This window comes from Arvicola amphibius, chromosome 6 (genome assembly GCF_903992535.2).
Source record: "Arvicola amphibius chromosome 6, mArvAmp1.2, whole genome shotgun sequence".
NCBI lineage: Eukaryota > Metazoa > Chordata > Mammalia > Rodentia > Cricetidae > Arvicola > Arvicola amphibius.
The window spans coordinates 27,840,691-27,848,436 of NC_052052.2; positions in this window are offsets into that span (position 1 = coordinate 27,840,691).

A 7,746-nucleotide genomic window follows, 5' to 3' on the forward strand; every position below is an offset into this window, starting at 1 on the left:
TTCATGAGTGAAGATGTAACATTCTGTCCTGAAAACCCATCAGCCGAACCGCCTCTATCTTCTGCCACACTGTTACCCTTTTTCTCTTCCCAGAACTCCTGGCCCATTCCCATCTCTCCCGGGTCCTTCGGAAACTATATTCTAAGCTCCATTCAATCCTTTCTTGGCATTAGTATCCTTTTCCAAGCCCATTATATTCCAAACAGAATTGGAATATAATATTTCTCTCTGAAGGCTGTTATGTAGCTGCTGCTTCTGAATTGAAGCATTCCCTCCTGAAGGGAGGGACTTTCATAAGACTCAGGAAATTCCTGAAACTTACAAGCTCAACAAAATCTGGCCCCGTCTTTATAAAAAGGGAAAAATGTTTGACAGAGACAGAGGAAGCTTTCAGTGAAGTTATAGGAGTGTTAGGGCTACAGTTTTCAGAGGCAGTAAGACCTACACTGGAACAGGCTTTCTGGTGACACAGATGCCTTTGATTTATTTAACTTTTTTTTCTTAATTTTATGTGCACTGGTGTGAAGGTGTAAGATCCCTTGGAGCTGGTATAGCTGTGAGCTGCCATGTGGGTGTTGAGAATTGAACCTGGGTCTTCGGGAAGAATAGTCAATGCTCTTAACTGCTGAGTCATCTCTCCAGTCCCATAAATGCCTTTGAATCAGCCATGCTCCTGGAAGTAACCCCTCACCTATACTGCTTTAAATAATCCCATGAACACAAACATGGGTTCACAAAGCTAGACCTGGGTGAGGTTGGTTCTTGATGCCTTGTGCAGGGTGAGAGAGTGTGTGCTCCTTTGCCTCCACAGGCAAAGGATCACACACAAACAACCCCAGCTTCATATAGAATAACTTCGTAGAGATCTATTTTTCTTTCTGCTACACGAGTCGCAATCACCAGATGGGTCTGAATATTAAGTGTGATAATTGAGATACTTACAACAATACAGAAACTCCTTACAGGTTACAGATGGAGATTTTGTGCTGTCAATGCAGGGAGTTCTGGAGACACATTGATCACGTGTCTGGATATGTTCGTACATGGTGGTACGGTTGTAATGCCTGTGATAAACACAGGATACACCCTAATTCCCAGCAGTAGAGGGAAAAGTGAAGTAATCTTCAGAATATGTAGGTAATACACTTGTATATACTGACCTAGAAAAATATTCACACATTGTTAACCGAAAAAAATTGCAAGTAGATTATGTGTATATGTATATCCTCCATTGATATATAAACATGCATATGCAATCTGCCTGCTTTCCTTCCTTCCTTTCTCTCTCTCTTCCTCTCTCTCCCCTTTCTTCCTTCTTCCTTCCTTTCTCCCTCCTTCCCTTTCTCCCTCCCTTTTTCCCTTTCTCTCTCTCTCTTTATCTCTCTCCCTCCCTCCCTCCCTCCCTCCCTCCCTCCCTTTCTCCTTCTTCCCTTCTCTCCCCTTCCCTCCCCTCTCCTCCCTTTCCCTCCCCTCCCCTCCCCTTCCCTCCCCTCCCCTCCCCTCCCCTCCCTTTCCTTTCCTTTTGTGAGACAGGGTCTCTCTTTGTAGCCCTGGCTGTCTTTGTAATTCCCTATGTAGGCCAGAGTGGCCTCAGACTCAGAGATCCACCTGCCTCTGCTTGCTGAGTGCTGAGATCACAGGTGTGCGCCACCAGACCCAGCTCATATATACTTTTTTTTTCAGGTCAGGTTCTCACTGTAGCTCAGCCTGGATTTAAGTTCAAGTTCTTCTTTTCTTTTCCTTTTTCCTTTTTATATTTGGAGACACTGTTTCTTTGTGTAGTCATGGCTATCCTGGAACTTGCTATGTAGACCAGGCTGGGCTTAAACTCACAGAGATCCTCCTGTCTCTGCCTCCCTGAGTGCTGGGATTGAAAGTGTGCACCACTACGGTCCAACTAATTTCAAGATTTTTCTACCTTAGCTTTCTGAGTACTGGGATTGCAGGTTTGTGCCACTATGCCCAGTGAGACATATTAAAAAAAAAAAAAGAAAGAAAGAAAAAAGCTTTAAAGTCTATATGTGTGTGTGTGTATGTCTGTGTGTGCATGTCTGTGTATGTGTCTGTGTCTCTGTGTCTGTGTATGTGTGTGTGTGTATGTACTTGTCTGTGTATGTGTGTGTGTGTCTCTGTATGTCTGTGTGTGCATGTCTGTATATGTGTCTGTGTCTCTGTGTGTGCTTGTCTGTGAATGTGTGTGTGTGTCTGTGTCTGTATGTGCATGTGTGTCTCTGTGCGTGTGTGTGCATGTGTCTGTGTGTGATATAGAAAAATCTCTGGAAGGTCAAACTTTAAACTGTTAGTGGTAGCAGTCTTAGGGATACATGTCTATGGAGAGAGGGAACATGTTCCCTATATTTCTAAGCTTGCATTTCTTACCATGAACATGTTTGGTTTATCTAAAATTTTTACATCTATGACTTCTACAAAGAATGTTTAGCGCACAGTGCCAAGGACAAACGGCAGGATGTGAAGTGCTTACACACGGAGGTCACGACTTGGTAGAAGCAGGAAGCCAGTGAGAGTCACACCCTAGCTGATGAGACCAGAAGCTGCAGAGGGTGCCCAGGGAGAACGCTCTCACATCTTCCAGAAGGCTGGGGCATCTTGAATTCCTCCTGGTGCCTCCTTCATTCCAGCCCAGCCCGTGTTCCCATCATTTAGAAGTGGCAGTGGGTATCAACTATTCAATTATTTTCAAATAGTTGAGCCAGGATCTGGATTGAATAAATCACATTGATGCCAATTTCCAGGGAAGTCCTTTCATATTTTATGATTCACTCCCCACCTTTCCCCCGCCTGCCTTGTGCTCCTGTTAATGAACCCGGAGACTGCGCAGGCTGCTCGGACATCCCCACCGCTAAACCCCACGTGGAGATGCCGCTGCAGAAAGCACTGTAGTTCTGGGTTTTTTCCTTTCCCTCTTCGTCGTCCTGGGGAAATTGATATGCAGGCAGGAGTATGCTTTGTTTAAAGCTCAGCCCTGGCTTCTGAACGAATACATTATCCAAATCGGCCCATGCGGTTGAAATTCTGCAAAACTCAGCCCTGCTGCTCGTGGCTTGCCAATGAGATGTCCAGCCAGGTCTCCGGCAGCATGAATGTCCTGGAAGAGAGAGAGGAGCGGTGCAAACACCCAGGAGGCCCACTGTGGGAGTCAATTATTTATCCAGCTGAGGATGGAGGGTTGGCCCTGCCAGGTACCTCGACTAAGCGCCTGACCACACTGATGGGCCTCCAACGCCCAGTCGGGGGACAGACTCTGCTTCTGTTCCTTTAAACTTAAGATTTGTTTGAAGAACAGATTGAACGGGAACGTGGAAAACAGAGCCCCCAATGCCCTGCCCCGTTTTTTTTCTTTTTGTGAACTGATTGTTCAAGAATCAGGTCCATTTTTTAATGTGGGGCTGTGGAAGCTCAAGAGATCAAGCTAGGCTTAATGGTCTGGCTTCCTACACTTCAGTTATCTGGAATCTTGTCCGTCAGGAGGGTATCCAGGGAACCACTCATTGGTGACAATTTGGGAGTCACTGAGGTTTGTCCCACTTGCTCTTTAAATGTTAGAGTTTTAATGATTTAGGAACCAGAAGAATAACTAAGGAGCCCAGCAGTCATTATCTCAAATAATGAGACTTTTTAATGCAAAATCAATGTTTGTTATAATGAAAATAGATTCCTGGGCTCCTGCAGGGCCAAATGTACAAATCTTTTTCTGCTGTTAAATAAAATGTGACGGCTCATTTTCAGGACGGTGGCGAGCACTTTTATTCGAGAGTAAAAATAAAATGTCAGAACTTATTTACTTTTATTAAGTGCTTATTCTCAATCAGACGCTCTGATCAATATCTAATTGGAGGTGAAGAAACGGAAAGTGATTTTCATGCCAACTTGAGAGAAAGGAAGAAGGGAGGAAGGAAGGGAGAAGGAAAAGAACGCAGAAGAAGCCACTTCATGTATTTTCAGTTATAATAATAGCAAATATCTATCAGGTGGGGGCTTCATGCCCAGGCAGAGTGCTGGACCTGAGTTGTGTCTCAACACAGCAATCCAGCGCTGGGTGACCCTTGTGAGGTCAGCGATAAGTGGCCTCTTTACACTTGACAAGGTTGAGGCTTCTGGAAGGTAATTGTCAGAGTTCCTGGTGAGATAACACCCTATCCCAGCTCTTAACCTACCTGTTCATCCCCACCCACATCTGACATTTTTATTTTATTTTAAAAAACATTTCCTTATTTATTTGCACAAGTACCGTGGAGTTCATATGGAAGTCAGCTGTCAGCTGTGGTTGTCAACTCTCTCCTTCCATCTTGGGGAACAACTTGGTGGCGGGTTCCTTCCCCTACCAGGTCACCTTACAGACTTTTTGTTCCTTTTGTTTTGTTTGATGTGTTTGGACTCTTGAAGTAAGGTCTTGCCCTTATTCTAGGCTGACTTCAAACTTGGGGTCCTTCTGCCTCAGCACCTCAAATCCATAGATTACATGCCCAGCCTTTATGCTTTCTTTGAACTAATTGTGTGTTTGTGTGCGTATGTGCGCACACGCATGCGCATGCATCCCTATCAAAGTCAGTTTTTGCCTTGCACTTTGTTGAGCAGGGCGTCTCTATCTGAGGCACGGTGCCCTCCAGCTTTTTGGATGATTCTCCCTATCTCCACCTCCCATCTTCACTTCCTCCCCACAGGAGTGCTGGGATTGCAGATGTGTATCTCTCGCCAGCTCTTTGGCCTTTTACCTGTGTTCTGGCGATGTGACTCAGGTCACCAGGCTCCTTTATCCACTGAGCCATCTCCCTGGTCCTGTTTTATGTTTTAGTAAGTCATGAGGTAAGCTTTACCAATAGCAAACGTTTTACTCTTTTTTTTTTTTTTTTTTTTTTTTTTTTTGGTTTATTTGGTCTGTTTTACTGAGACAAGGGCTTGGGTAGCCCAGGCTAGCCTCAAATGTGTTTGAGTCCAGGATAACCTTGAACTCCTGACCCTCTTGTCTCTAACTCCCAAGTGCTGACATTACAGCCGCGTGTCACCACGCCTGGCTTAGGTGTTTTACTCTTAATTAGCTCAAAACCATAAACTTTAACTAGTTTTGGAGGGTAAAGACCTTCTTCAAATACTTTATATACTTGGTCATGGCAAACAATGCACACACAAACACACCCAACTTGCAATGGCTTGACTGCATTTTTTCCTAACTTCACGATGCCGCAAGAGTGATGCCTGTTCCATGTAAACCCTACTTTAGATTTTACATCCATATCTCTTCCTGGGCTGACGGCACCTAGTTACTTATTCTGTCATGATGTGGGGTGCTTCGACTCCTGGTTGCCCCTGGGATGATGGGATAATGGCTCCCACTCTTTAGTGTGCCTATTCTATGACGCTCAGTAGGTTCTGTTGACTGTGCGGATGATTTGTGTCCTAGTTTGCTTCCTGTTGCTGTGAGGAAACATCATGAGGAAAAACAACTTGGGGAGGAAAGGGTTTATTTTGTTTTACAGGTTACAGTCTATCACGGAAGCCAAGGCAGGAGCTCAAAGACAGGCGTTGATGCATTACTGCTTACTGGCTTGCTCACCATACTTGCTCAGCCTGCTTTCTTTCTTTTTTGTTAATTTTAATTTTTATTCTATGTATTGGTGTTTTGCCTGCATGTAAGTCTGTGTGAGGGTGTTGGGTCCTGGAGTTATAGACAGTTGTGAGCTGCCATGTGGGTGCTGGGAATTGAACCCCGGTTCTCTGGAAGAACAGTCAGTGCTCTTAATTGCTGAGTCATCTCTCCAGCCCTCAGCCTGCTTTCTTATATAGCTAGGACCACCTACCTAGGGATGGCACCACCTACAATGGGCTAGACTCTCCTATGTTAACCTTTAGTAAAGAAAATACCCCATAGAAAGGCCCACAGGTCAGCCTGATGGAGACAATTCGCCCAGGTTTCCTCTTCCGAGGAGACTCTAGTCTGTATCAAGTTGACAAACTAACTGGCACATTTTGCAACATCCTCAGTTTGTGGTGGACTTACTGGGGTGTAAGTTCATCAAACCTTGAGGAACCACCATACATGGAACTCATTTCTCTGATGTAATGGATCTGTAGTATTTCTAGTATTTCTAGGAAAGACCAAATGCTAGAAGTGAGTTGGAATTCTATCTAATCTTTTGCCCGCCATTGAGTGCCTTGGGCAAGCCTGCTACACCCTCTGTGAGACACTGGATCTTCTAGTGATTTTTGATTTTAAATGACATCACTTTAAGGAAGAGCCTTTGTGTGTGAACCATGTGTAAATATGGAGGAAAGAGTTCAGCCCTGGGTGTTGTTCCTCAGGTAATATCCACCTCATTTCTTAAGACAAGGTCTCTCATTGGCCTGAGGCAAATCCTGTCTCTACTACCCTGGTGCTGATGATACAAATGCATGCCACCGTGCTGCCTTTTTTTTTTTGTTTGTTTGTTTGTTTGTTTTTCGAGACAGGGTTTCCCTGTAGTTTCTAGAGCCTATCCTGGATCTAGCTCTTGTAGACCAGGCTGGCCTCGAACTCAGAGATCCGCCTGCCTCTGCCTCCTGAGTGCTGGGATTAAAGGCGTGCGCCACCACCGCCCGGCCCATGCTGCCTTTTTATGTGGGGTCTGGGTCTCGAACTCTTGAACTCAAGTCTTCATGTTTCAAGACAAATAATTTCACTTGGTTTTATTTTTTTTGTTGTTGTTGTTGTTGTTTTGTTTTGTTTTCGAGACAGAGTTTCTCTGTGTTACAACTGCCCTGCCCTGGAACTCACTTTGTAGATCAGGCTGGCCTCAGGCTCACAGACTTCCTCTGCCTCTGCCTCCCAAGTGCCTCTGTTTTTATAGTCTCTAGAGACCTTGACAGACACTGGGTACACCACATGGTCCATGGGGGTCAGTGCTTCTGTTCTTTCCTTATTAGAAGGTATGTTTCAATAACACAGATTCCTTGCCATTTTTGGCCTCTGCTCTAGCTCCTAGATCAATGCCTAGTGCATGAGTCAGCCTGCAGTAATTCTTGTTGAGTGAATATATGAATGGGTAGATGGTCGAGAGGCCTTGGGTGGGAAATGCTTGGGCTCCCAGGGCCAGTCAGGTACCTACTCTTTTAAGGCCATTTGAAGAGAGCTGAGGTCCAGTGCTCCTTTCTGTGTCTTTCTGGGGATGGAGCTAGAAATGGAAGTTGGGCGAGATCTGAGGTGGGATGGTCTCGTGCCAAAGAGCTGTTCACTTGAGTCAGGAAGTCAGACGTAGTGTGTCCTAGCCACTTTTCTACCACTGTGGTAGGCACCATGGCCAAGGCTTTTAATTTGGGGATGGTGGTTCCAGAGGGTTAGAGACCATTATGGTGGGGAGCATGGCAGCAGATAGGCAGACATGGTGCTATAGCAGTAGCCCAGAGCTTACTTCTTAAGACAACAACAGAGAGAAGGAGGGAGAGAGAGAAAGAAGGAGGAGGATGTGCAGAGTGAAGTCAGGGCATCAGGAAGGCCTGCCTGGGAGCTCAGAGGCGAGCAGGCCAATCCTAGGACAGGGTCATTTGTCTGGGCCAGGGAGGACGTGGACTGGGGAAGGTACCCGAGCTGTCAGGCAGAAACCAGTGGTGGAAAGGGTCAGAATTGAAAATTCTGGGCTGTGTGTCCCTTTCCCAGAAATGGAGACCGGGTTCATTATGAGACTGATGAAAAGAGACCTGGGTATCTCTCTAGTGGACATCTTGTCAGGGAGGGGACAGAAGGGGAGCAGTTAG